Below are 12191 nucleotides of genomic sequence, written 5' to 3'. Positions count from 1 at the left end.
GCGAGAGTAAGAATCCACAACTAGAACAAAATTGAAGTGATAAAAAGCAGTGTAAAAGGCCACAGGAAGCAAGACATTGTGTACCGGGCTTGTTATCTCTTAAATCCATTTGTTATTTTGTCTTCAACACTTTATTTTTAGAAAATGGAAACTTCATTTCGATTTATGTTCAATCTCTCCACACCATGCATGGGTAGCTAAATTTCTGAATGGGTTGAGAAGTACTTAGCTAGCATGACTTAAGATATGCATTTTATGCGATTATCTTGTCTTTTGTATGCATCATTTACCCTTTGGACGTACTTGAGAGAGTAGTCTAAAGATAGAATCTAGGCTTGAAAGAGTCAGATTAGAATCTAGGCTTGAGAGAGTCGGATTAGATCGCATAAGCAAGAGTAGAAACTTAGAAATAAGTTCTATATGCTATTTACACATCGCATGCGTCCTAGAAATAGGAATGGTGGTATGTGGTCATTTTGTTTTATGTGTGCGTCATTCATCATTTGGACATACTTGAGAGAGTAGTCTAAAGATAGAATCTAGCCTTGAGAGAGTCGGATTAGATCGCATAAGCAAGAGTAGAAACTTAGAAATAAGTTCTATCGACTGTTTCACATATATCGCATGCGTCCTAGAAATATGAATTGTGGCATTCTGCATTGAGAAATGTAGTACTGATATTTGCGTATTGCATGATCGCATAACTTGTGCACAATCTTGGGAAATGTTAGCTAAACCCCTTCTCAACCCCTTCATCGCATACTTATTGTAACTCTACGCTTTCATCACTCCGTGTTCAACTTCGTCGTATAGGAAAAATCTAAATCAAAACACTATCCACTTTTTTTCGCCACCACAATAGAATCAAAGAGTCTATCACACATCTATTTAGTAGTCCCTGTGTTCGACCCTGGACTTACCAGGAACCTAAGAAGGCTTATACTTGGGCTTTGTTAGGAAAACTTGCATGACCATCGCATAATACACATCATCGCATACTCACACCATCGCATCATAAATTAACGCATCAAGTTTTTGGCACCGTTGCCGGGGACTACGATATAGATTGCACTAACATCAAACCTCTTTGATCTTTGCAGCTTTTGACCTCTATTGCATTGCCATTCCTTCGGTAAAGGAAGAAGAAAGCATCGCATGAGCGAAGGACACACTTCTAAGCCCAACTACGACCCATAGATCGAAAGAACATTTCGCAGAAGATAGAAAGACAGACGTAGACAACAAGGAAGAACTCATAGAATGGCTGAACAACCTGAAGAACGAGCCGCAAATGAAAAAAACAGAATGGAAAATCCTATCCTATTGGCAAATGATCGCAATAGACCCATCCGGGACTATGCGTCACCAAACTTGTATGATTTCTCCCTAAGAATCATGAGACCAGCATTGGATGGATCAAGGTTTGAGATGAAGCCGGTAATGTTACAAATGATACAAACAGGAGGACAGTTTGGAGAACGACGTGGTGAAGATCTGCACGCCCATCTACGAAGCTTCATTGAAATTTGTAACACTTTTGTGTTCTCTAATATCTCCGCAGAAGAGGTTCGACTCACGCTATTTCCATTTTCACTATGCGATAAAGCAAGAACATGGGCATACTTCCTCGAACCAGGAGAGATAACTTCATGGGAGCAAGTTGTGGAGAAGTTTATGAAGAAGTATTTCCTTCCTACAGAGAATGCCAGAATGAGGAAATTGATCACCAATTTTGAACAAGAGGAAGATGAATCGCTCAATGACGCGTGGGCAAGATTCAAGAGACTAGTGCGCGACTGCCCACACAATGGATTGCTAGATTGGCTCCAAATGGAGATTTTCTATCATGGACTAAATTCTACGTTGCAGAAGCTGCCAATGCGGCAGCAGCAGGAGGACTACTGGACAAAACTTATAACGAGGCAAAGAATATTCTTGATCGCATCTCAAAAAACCACGAAGATTGGCAAGAAAGTGATCAACGAGTAAAACCCAGAGAAGGTAACGCAAGTAATTGTGCCATCGCATCATTGCAAAATCAGATGAATGCGATAATAAATTTATTACAGGGCATCGCAATAAACAATCCCAGAACGCAAAGAGGACAAGTCAATGTGATAGAACAGACAAACACTAGCTGTGCTACATGTGAAGAATCAGATTCTGTTGAAGATTGTCCACGAAATCAGCAGTCAATCTACTTTGTCAAGAACAACTCTTTTTCAAACACGTACAACTCCGCGTGGCGAAACCACCCTAATTTTGCTTGAAAAAATAACCAACAACAAGGCTGTCAACCTATTGCGCAAAGAGAAGGACCACCAGGATTTTTCCAAAGAACTAACGGTCAACAGCAACAGCAAGCCAGCAGCTCTCAAACACTACCACCATTCTCTCTGGAGAACTTGTTAAAACAATACATCGAAAAGAATGAAACGGTCCTCCAGAACCAAGTGACTTCCATACGCAATTTGGAAATCCAAATAGGAAAAATTTTGGGAGAGCTAAAAAATAGACCGTAGGGGACACTACCAAGCTTAACTGAGCTCCTATGCAACCCAGGGAATACAGGGAAAGAACAATCCTAGTAGTCACCCTGAGAAGTGGAAAGGCGGCGGTGGAAGTTAGGAAGGAGCCTAGTAGGATTGATTCAAATGCGATGGAATCAAAGAAACCGTTGACGCAAACTGAGTTAGAGAAGCCCAAGATTATGAAACCTGAAGATGCAATCACCTCTAAGCCTCCAGACCATGGAACAGTAAAAGTACAGCTACCTCCATTCCCTCAAAGACTGAAAAAGAAGCAAAACAATAAAGGTCAGTATCATCGCTTCTTGGAAATATTGAAACAACTACACATCAATATTCCATTTATAGAAGCGATAGAGCAAATATCGGTGTATGCCAAGTTTTTGAAGGATATGGTTTCAAAGAAGAGAAGCACAGGAAAATTCGTCATGATGGCACTAACACAAGAATTAAACACTATAATCCCACCTAAGATGCATGACCCAGGCAGCTTTACAATACCTTGCTCAATAGGAGGGATCTATATTGGTCAAGCATTATACAATCTTGGGGCAAGCATAAACTTAATGCCCCTGTCAATCTTCAAACAATTGAATGTAGGACAGCTGACACCCACAACGGTGACTCTTCAGCTTGTAGATAGGTCCCTAGTACACCCTGAAGGAAAATTGAAGGATGTCTTGGTCACAATCGACAAATTCATTCTACCTGCAGACTTCATCATTCTAGATTGTGAAGCGGATAAAGATGTGCTAATCATATTGGGATGACCATTCTTGTCTACTGGTTGTGCTCAAATAGATGTGCACAAAGGAGAAATCACAATGAGCATCAATGGAAAAAAGCTCAGGTTTAATATTATCAAGACAATGAAGTTCCCAGAAGATAAAGGCTTATCAGATTCCAACGATGAACACACTTGCGTTGAAGATTTGGAGTCTGAGGAAGAAAATGAAGAAAGAGAGGATGCGACAGCATCCTTAGAAACCTGCCATGCAATAAGAGAAACAGTGAACAATGAAGAAAAATTGAATTTTGATGAAGAAATAATAACACAGAAACCCTCCTTAGAGCAACCACCTATACTGGAGTTGAAAACTCTACCAAATCACTTAAAGTATGTTTTCCTTAGCCAGAATGAAACCTTGCCAGTAATCATAACCGGAATAAAAAGAAACTGCGCTGCTCAGTATTCTGAAGAAATATATTAGAGTAATCGGATGGACGCTCGTAGATATTAGAGGAATTAGCCCGACTTTCTGCATGAATAAAACTCGGCTCGAAGAAAACCAGAAAGGCTCGATAGAACCTCAACGCAGACTGAACCCTACGATGAAAGAGGTTGTTAAAAAAGAAATCATTAAATGGTTAGACGCCGGCATTATATACCCTATCGCCGATAGCATGTGGTTTAGCCCCATGCAATGCATTCCCAAAAAGGGCAAAATGATAGTAGTCTCGAACGCAAACAATGAGTTGATCCCCATGAAAACCGTCACTGGCTGGCAGATTTGTATGGACTACAGGAAGCTCAACGCGGCGAGTAAGAAAGATCATTTCCCTTTACCTTTCATTGATCAAATACTCGACCAACTAGCAGGGAATGACTATTTTTGTTTCCTTGATGGGTATGCAGGCTATAACCAGATTATGATCGCACCAGAGGATCAAGAAAAGACTACATTCACCTATCCATATGGAACATTCGCCTTTCGTCACATGCCTTTTGGACTATGCAATGCACCTAGCACGTTTCAAAGGTGTATGATGGCAATCTTCTCCGAGTACCTTGAAGACTTAGTTGAAATCTTTATGGACGATTTCTCGGTCTATGGGCAAACATACGAAATCGGTCTGAAAAATTTGGAGAGGATACTGAAAAGAAGCAAAGAGACTAATCTGGTGCTGAACTGGGAAAAGTGTCATTTCATGGTTAAAGAAGGAATTGGGCTTGGGCACAAGGTTTCAAAGGATGGGCTAGAGATGGATAAAGCAAAAACTGAAGCCATTGAAAAATTTCCACCTCCAGCAAATGTGAAAGCTTTAAGGAGTTTCTTAGGACACGTGGGGTTCTACAGACAATTGGTGAAGGACATCTCCAAAATAGCCCGTACATTGAATGCATTGCTAGAAGCTGGCAGACCTTTTAACTTTGATTCACATTGCCTCATTGCATTCAAAGCACTGAAGGACGCATTGACTACAACGCCTATTTTGATCGCACCTGATTGGACAAAGCCATTCAAGCTGATGTATGATGCCAGCGGATATGCGATGGGGGCAGTCCTGGCACAAAAAGTAAAAACAATGTTACACCCCATCGCATATGCAAGTAGAACATTGAACTCCACGCAGGCGAATTACACTACCACAGAGAAGGAACTTCTAGTGGTAATCTTTGCGATTGAAAACTTTAGACCTTACTTATTGGGATCAAAAGTTGTAGTCCACACTGACCACTCAACAATAAGATATTTAATGACCAAAAAAGATTCAAACCTGAGACTAATCCGATGGGTTCTCCTACTCCAAGAATTTAATATGGAGATAATCAACTGCAAGGGAACGCAGAACCAGATCACAAACCATTTATCGAGGTTAGAGAATCCTGAAGTGGATCCCATTCAGTCCGAGGTGAACGCATCCTTCTCGGACGAGCAATTGCTTAAAATTGAAGAATTACCCTGGTATACAGATATTGTCAACTTCTTGGTCTACAAAAAATTTCTAGAAAAGTACACATCCCACCAAAACAAACGGCTCATTCATGAATGTAAATCCTACTACTGGGACGAGCCAAATCTTTACAAAAGGGGATCAGACCAGATATCGAGACTCTGTGTTCCAGAGACTACTTTTCAGCGCATACTTTTTCAATATCATGAATCATCCTATGGAGGACATTTTGGGGGATAGCGCATAGCGGCAAAGTTTTGCAAAGCGGGTATTACTGGCCAACTCTATTTAAGGACGCACGAGAATATTCTATGAAATGCGATAAGTGCCAACGCACTGGAAACATTTCAGAGAAAAATGTGATGCCGATGAACATCATATTGGAATTGGAACTATTCGACGTCTAAGGTATAGATTTCATGGGATCATTTTCACCGTCAAATGGTAATAAATACATTCTGTTGGCTGATGACGGGCAGAAATGTACGTTATTATAAGCCTTTTATTTAGAATTATGAGGGCTGTTAAGTAGATTATGCGGCGATTATACTAAGGATTCATGAAAAACGGGTTTGCGTCGATTGGCATTAAGAATCTCGGCTAACCCACTTTTATTCCTTATTATACATTCAACTGTTTATTTTTGTAGCAAACGCAGAAATCGATCGCATGTGCAAAAGAGAGGCTATCACAAAGACCTTGGCAACAACGCTCTCCCTAACTTTCAGCTACTTCTTCAAAGAGATCTATTTTAAGCTTAAATCCGGCAAGCCTCTGCTAAAATTTTTTTTATGCATTCCCCGCAACTTTGCGTTTAGCTTTTAACAATGCGTCTATTGAGACAATTCAAAGCTTTGCGATTTATTATTCGAATGTGGCGTTGAACCTAGTTACGCTCTTCGTTTTGGCTTTCCCCCACGTGTGTCATGCGGACAGCCAACTTCGGTTGCATACCATATTCAACTCAACTCTTGTTTTGGCTTGATTTTGCGCCAGACAGAGGAGTTGCTCTTATGTGTTGATCTTGGCCACTTACTTTCGTTTTGGCTTACCTGCATGTGTGTCATGCGAAGTATCTAACTACGGGTAAGTACCTTTCACAACTTAACTTTTATCAGCATGGGTTTCCTCATTGTGCTGACAGTGGAGTTTTTATTCCTAAACTTTTTTTCTAGAGCATGGTAATGTAGTGAACACATTTCTTCGGGACCACTGCCACCCCCAAACTTAGAGATTGGCAACACTCTCGCCGCAAAGTTAAAGACAAACTCACTAGGAATGCGGTAACAAATGTTTTAGCAGAGGTTTACACATAATAAAACTTAGATTGTCAAATTTTGAAGAAGCTATTAAAAGTGAGGTGAGCTTCGCGATACTTAGTTAGCGGATATAATGAATTATACGTACCATCATAGATGCATTGCAAAGGTAGGCAAGCGGACAAAAGAGAATTTCAAAAGGATAATGCATAAAAGGTAACAAGAAAAGAACCTTTGAGTAGAATAACACTTGCGATCATGCTTCAGAATTCATGCGGTTGAAGCCATGCGTTGAATGATGGAGAGGATTCTTCCGTTGTAACTGCGCACCGAGGAGAACTATTGTCGTACCTACAAGGAGCAAACACACCACACCTAAGAAAGCAGCCGCATATCCAAAATAACAATAAAAATAAACTAAACTAGAAAAGCAAGGTAAAGATAGAGTAGAAGACGTCCCTAGAGAAATTGGAGTGAGGCCACTGCAAGGAGTCTTTCATGCAGGAGATTGTTCTCAACTGCTTAGGTCAAAGGGCTCGCCCTGACCAGTGGAACTTCTGGCAATTGTTGGGCACATGTTGGCCACCACGCGCTTATAACTACCTTCAGCTCATACGACTGATTGCCCTTCTATCCTAGGGTCAATACTAGCTTTCGACACATCGCCTACAATTCAAATATTGTTTGCAACTTGGTCGCACAAGCTACAATACTCCCAGGGTAAAAAGGTTTCCTGCGAAAACACAAAACTCAACAAACTATTAGCTGCCAAGTCCCCGGCAACGGTGCCAAAAACTTGATGATGATTGGCCGTCGACTATGTTTCCAAATGGATTGAAGCGGTTTAATGCGTTGCAAACGATGCGGCAACAGTCTCCAAGTTCTTACAGAGAAACATCTTCACTCGTTTTGACACTCCACGTGCCATAATAAGTGACGAAAGGACCCACTTTGTCAATCGTATCATTAACAAACTGCTGATCAAATACAATGTCTACCATAAGATCGCCACCGCATATCACCCTCAGACAAACGGGCAAGTCGAGGTTTCTAATAGAGAAGTCAAGTCGATTTTAGAGAAGGTGGTGAATCCATCATGGAAGGATTGGGCCATGAAGCTTGACGATGCATTGTGGGCATATAAAACTGCCTATAAAACACCCATAGGCATGTCACCGTATGCGTTGGTGTTTGGGAAGGCTTACGATGGGTGGAAAATGGAGAGTAAATATGCGTGCATCTTATGATATGCGTTCATTCTCCATGTGTAGATGGTCATGCGTTGGACTAAGGAATATGTAATATGTGTTTAAGAATATATGATGACCATGCATTTCTGCCACAAGTTTTCTTGCTCTTTCGCCAAATATAATGAGATCGCAAGTTTCTCGGGGTGATCCGAGGTTGAACTTAGGGACTTGTAACTAAATGTTGCGAAGTGATATGTTTGCGGCAAAAAATAAAAGAATAATGAAGTTAAAGGACTATGCGCTACTCCTACTCCTAACTAAACAGATTAAGTAATGGAAGTATGACTATGAGAGTTGGTAGAGATGCGGAAACTGTTAACTCGTAATAAGATGCATGGAAAAATAGATAAAATAGTGGAAGGGATAACTTCACCGCATCATTAAGCTTGATCGCAAGGGTAACCTCAGCCAGCACAAGTTATGCGATCATGCTATACACAAATATACGCATGCGATGCATATGTGATAATGTCGATAGGACTTATGTCTAAGTCTCTACTCTTGCTTATGCGATCTCTCACACATAAGACAAGGTGACCGCATACCACCACATCTTATTTCTAGGGCGCATGTGCTGTTTAAATAGCAATAGAGTTTATGTCTAAGTTTCTACTTCTTGCTTATGTGATTCTAATCCGACTCTCTCATGTCTAGATTTTATCTTTAGACTACTCTCTCAAGTATGTTCAAAGGGTGAATGATGCACTCATAAGACAAGATGATCACATAAAGCATGGTTGAACATAAGATTATTCTTATCTCTAGGAACACTGTTTACTTTGCTTAGTGAATTCCACTACTTACCCTCTCGGGCAGTTAATCGTCGCTGATCAGCTTATAGACATGCGTTGCTACAGCCTCACACTAAGCAAAGAGGATTTACTCACTATACTCGCATAACGCACACCTTTCGGTGGTTTGCTACATGCTTCATATGTCTATGCCACATGATTGAGTATGCAATACTCTTACAATCTTACTTAGTTCGTTGCAATGAAAGTAAGGGATGATAAAGAAGAAGTTAATGAAGATGGAGTTGAAGGAAATAAAGAGATGCATTGATTACAAAATGTATTAATGTCTTAAGCCAAAATATAATACAATATAGAGATAGAAGAGAGATGAAGGGCTAGATGTAGGCAATCTCTTGCTTCCATTAGATATGTGTAAAAGCTGCCAGTGGTGCCATGGAAGGACGGTGGAGTAGTCTATCTCGAGATCTATCTCCGACAAAGCTCCAGTCGTCACTCGAAATGGGTGAAGGAATGAAGAACTCTCAAAGAATGTATTCTCATGCTCTTATCTATGATCACAAGGATTTGCCTTAAGGCAGAAGCTCGGATGCCTTGAATTTGGGCTCTAAGGCTCTATTTATAGAGCTCAATCGCTGACAGCATTAATGGTCCCGCTCTGAATCTCTGCCACTAACGGCGTGATGGTCCAGCTCTGAACCTCTGCCACTAACAGCGTGGTAGGTGAAATGTCAACATTATCTTTTCGGTACTGCCAAGGTATACATTCATGCTCGTTTTTGTCGAAGTGTAGCCGAATTCCACCAACCTTACGATCAACCTTCTATCATGGTTATTACTTTGTAGCCGCAACATCCATGCGATGAACGTACGCGATCACCCTTGCTATCGTTTGGGATTCACCGCATGCGATCGATTCCTGCGATAGCTACAAAATAAGACATTTCGACGTAGAAAACACATAAAATTGGGTTAGTGGAAATTTTCTATGTTGATCGACGCAAGCTCACTTCTCACATGAATTCTTAGTATAATCACCGCATATTCTACTTGTTAGCCCTCATAATTCTAAATAAGAGGCTACAATAACTTGTATTTCTACTAGTTATCACACCCCCAAACTTAGAATCATGCTTGTCCTCAAGCATGCCTTATACTTAGGAAATTCACAATTCATCCTCTAGCTTTCCTTTTGCGATGACCAGCTTTTCAAAACATAATTCACCTGTACCTCTAACCTTGGCAGCAACACTCTCCTCAACTTTGTCTACTTCTTCAAAGGGATATTTTCTAAGTTTAAATTTGGTAAGCCTCTACTCAAAAAATTTTTTTACCCATTCTTGGCATCTTTGCATTTATCTTTTTACAATGCATTCATTTAAAAAAATTCAAAGCTTTGCGATATATTATTAAAGTGGGGCGTTGAACCTGGCTACAGGGGCATAAGGGTTATTGGTCGAGCTATACTTACGAGCGATATGTGAAAGGTTGTCGTACTTTTGATTGGTTAAGATGGACACATAATATATTTGTGGTAAGGAGAGTTCAGCTGTCGGTCTTTAGTGGAGTGCCTGGCAGTTAACGGATGGTGGATCTCATGACTAAAGAGTTTAGTCAGTTATTCACATACCATTGAAGCTTCGAGTTACAGGTCCATAAGGTCCCCTTGGTAGTTCAATGGATTCAGTTGAGGATCAGTTCTTGGTGTTGATTTGAAATATTCAAATTGACAAGAGGTAATTCGATTATATATGATATGATCGGTATAATGTTTGAGATACATCTAGTGGAGGATTGATGTAAATGAGATTTACATTAAGTACCATGGAATAGAAAAAGAATTATAGTTTATATGTTTCATGAGATAATATTAAAACTATAGGTTATAAATATAGTATGATAAATTGGTTATCATTTATATTTATAATAATATTAATTATTGGATAATTAAATATTTTTCTCTAATAATCAATTGAGTGGGAGGTTATTGGTGGTTCATGGTAACCGTGAGATAAAAGAAAAATTGTTTTCCTAATTTTAGTAAGTTTTGGCAAAAATGTTTTGAGATTTTCTCTCTCGAAAAAAGAATCTCACGGAAGTTGTCAAGTAAATATGATTTACTAAGCGACAGCTTGACAAAGGTAAATAATCGTGTAGTGTTTGTAGGCGACAGACACGCAGCTAAACGATCGCTTAGCTTTTGCTAGACAATCGCTTAGCTTTTGTTAGACGATCGCTTAGCTTTTGTTAGACGATCGCTTAGCTTTTGCTAAACGATTGGGCATCGACCTATACGATAGGCTTCAACCATCTCCCACTTGCTCAATCGTTTACAAAATTTTGTTTCCTCCATCTTCTACCTCAAACCAAGTCCACACAGAGTCCACCATCTGGATTCTCACACCAAGAATACCAAGGTAGCTTTCTTGGTGGTGCCATACTCAACTCGATGCCGTTGAGCTTCTGTGGAGGTCGTTCGTCCTGTTGGGGTGTTCGTGACCGAGGCGATCGCTGAGTTCGAGTTTGCGGTGTTCGTGCTGCGTAGCGGTCATGTTGTTCGATCGTTCGAGGTTGTTGTGTTCGAGAATTTTTGAGCAAGGAGTGTGGAGACGAGTCTACAAAAATGTGTATATTTCTCCTTGATTTTTATAGTTTCATGTTGTAATTTCTGTATTGATTGCATAACCGTATGTTTTTTTTAATGAGTGTAATTTGTAATGTTCATACATGATTGTAATTTGGAATGATCTTTTCGCTGCTCATGAAATTCTCGTGTTCGATTTCCTTCAATTGGTATCCGAGCCAGTTTGTTCTGATATTCCAAATTACAAGTCTGTTTTGAACTTCATTTTACAAGCGCAGTGGGTTTCTGCATTTGTGGTTAATTGTTAAATGCATTTGTGGATGGAGTTGCTGAATGTTTCAGGTTTAATTGCCTTTAGTTAAAGCTTTCTTTCAATTACAAAGTGTTAATTTGTAAGGGTCCCTGTGTTTTTGGGCGAAATTAACTTGCAATCGAGTCTATAATTCAAAGAGTTTAAGTTAGTTGGGTCGTTCGTGATGAAGTTTCGAAGCATGGAGATGCAGTTATAAACAAAGAAGATGAACAAACGTTGGTCGTATCGTGTAGCCTAAGGTAAACGATCGTTGGGATTTAACTAAGCGATCGTTTAGATTTTTCTAAATGATCGTATAGTATTTACTAAACGATCGTTTAGCTAATCCTAAGCAATAAGGTAAATCGTTTACTCTATCGCGTAGCGTTGGTTGCCCGATCGCGTAGGCACTGGAGGTAGACAATTGTAGTGGGAGCATGTGATGCTCGTCGTTTAATGAAAGGCGTGTGCTAAACGATCGTGTAGTTAGCAAGCCTCATCATTTAGTTACTACCTACACGATCGCACGTATACGATATGGAGGCGCTAGCTAAGCGATCGCTTAGATGATGGTGCTTTGTGGCATCGTAGTCGTTTAGATGATCGCGGAAGGCAGGCATTATGGCTAAGCGCGCTAAACGATTGTGTACCTCAGACTTTATCGCTTAGTAAAAGGTACACGATCGTGTAGTATTTGCTAAACGATCGTTTAGCTCTGGGAGCGTTGGTAAGCGATAGAGCAAAGCATTTGTTTTATCGTGTAGACGATCGCGGGGAGTTTAGTACATGATGGTTGGAGACGCGATGCTTCGCCGGAGCGGTTCAAGACCCGATTTGCCTGTTTGAACCG

General features: G+C 40.3%; 1 non-coding gene across 1 annotated transcript; it reads right to left on the bottom strand.

Moving 5' to 3' along the window:
- Window positions 1-1707: 1707 nt before the first annotated feature.
- On the bottom strand, window positions 1708-1814 carry LOC120078895 (small nucleolar RNA R71). The gene has a single exon (XR_005482171.1). It is a non-coding gene; the product is annotated as a small nucleolar RNA R71 (small nucleolar RNA).
- Window positions 1815-12191: the final 10377 nt, after the last annotated feature.

The sequence above is a fragment of the Benincasa hispida genome, chromosome 6 (assembly GCF_027475165.1).
Source record: "Benincasa hispida cultivar pf3 chromosome 6, pf3_genome.v1.1, whole genome shotgun sequence".
Lineage (NCBI taxonomy): Eukaryota > Viridiplantae > Streptophyta > Magnoliopsida > Cucurbitales > Cucurbitaceae > Benincasa > Benincasa hispida.
The sequence above is the reverse complement of the archived record's forward strand: the minus strand, read 5'-3'. Positions and strand labels throughout refer to the sequence as shown.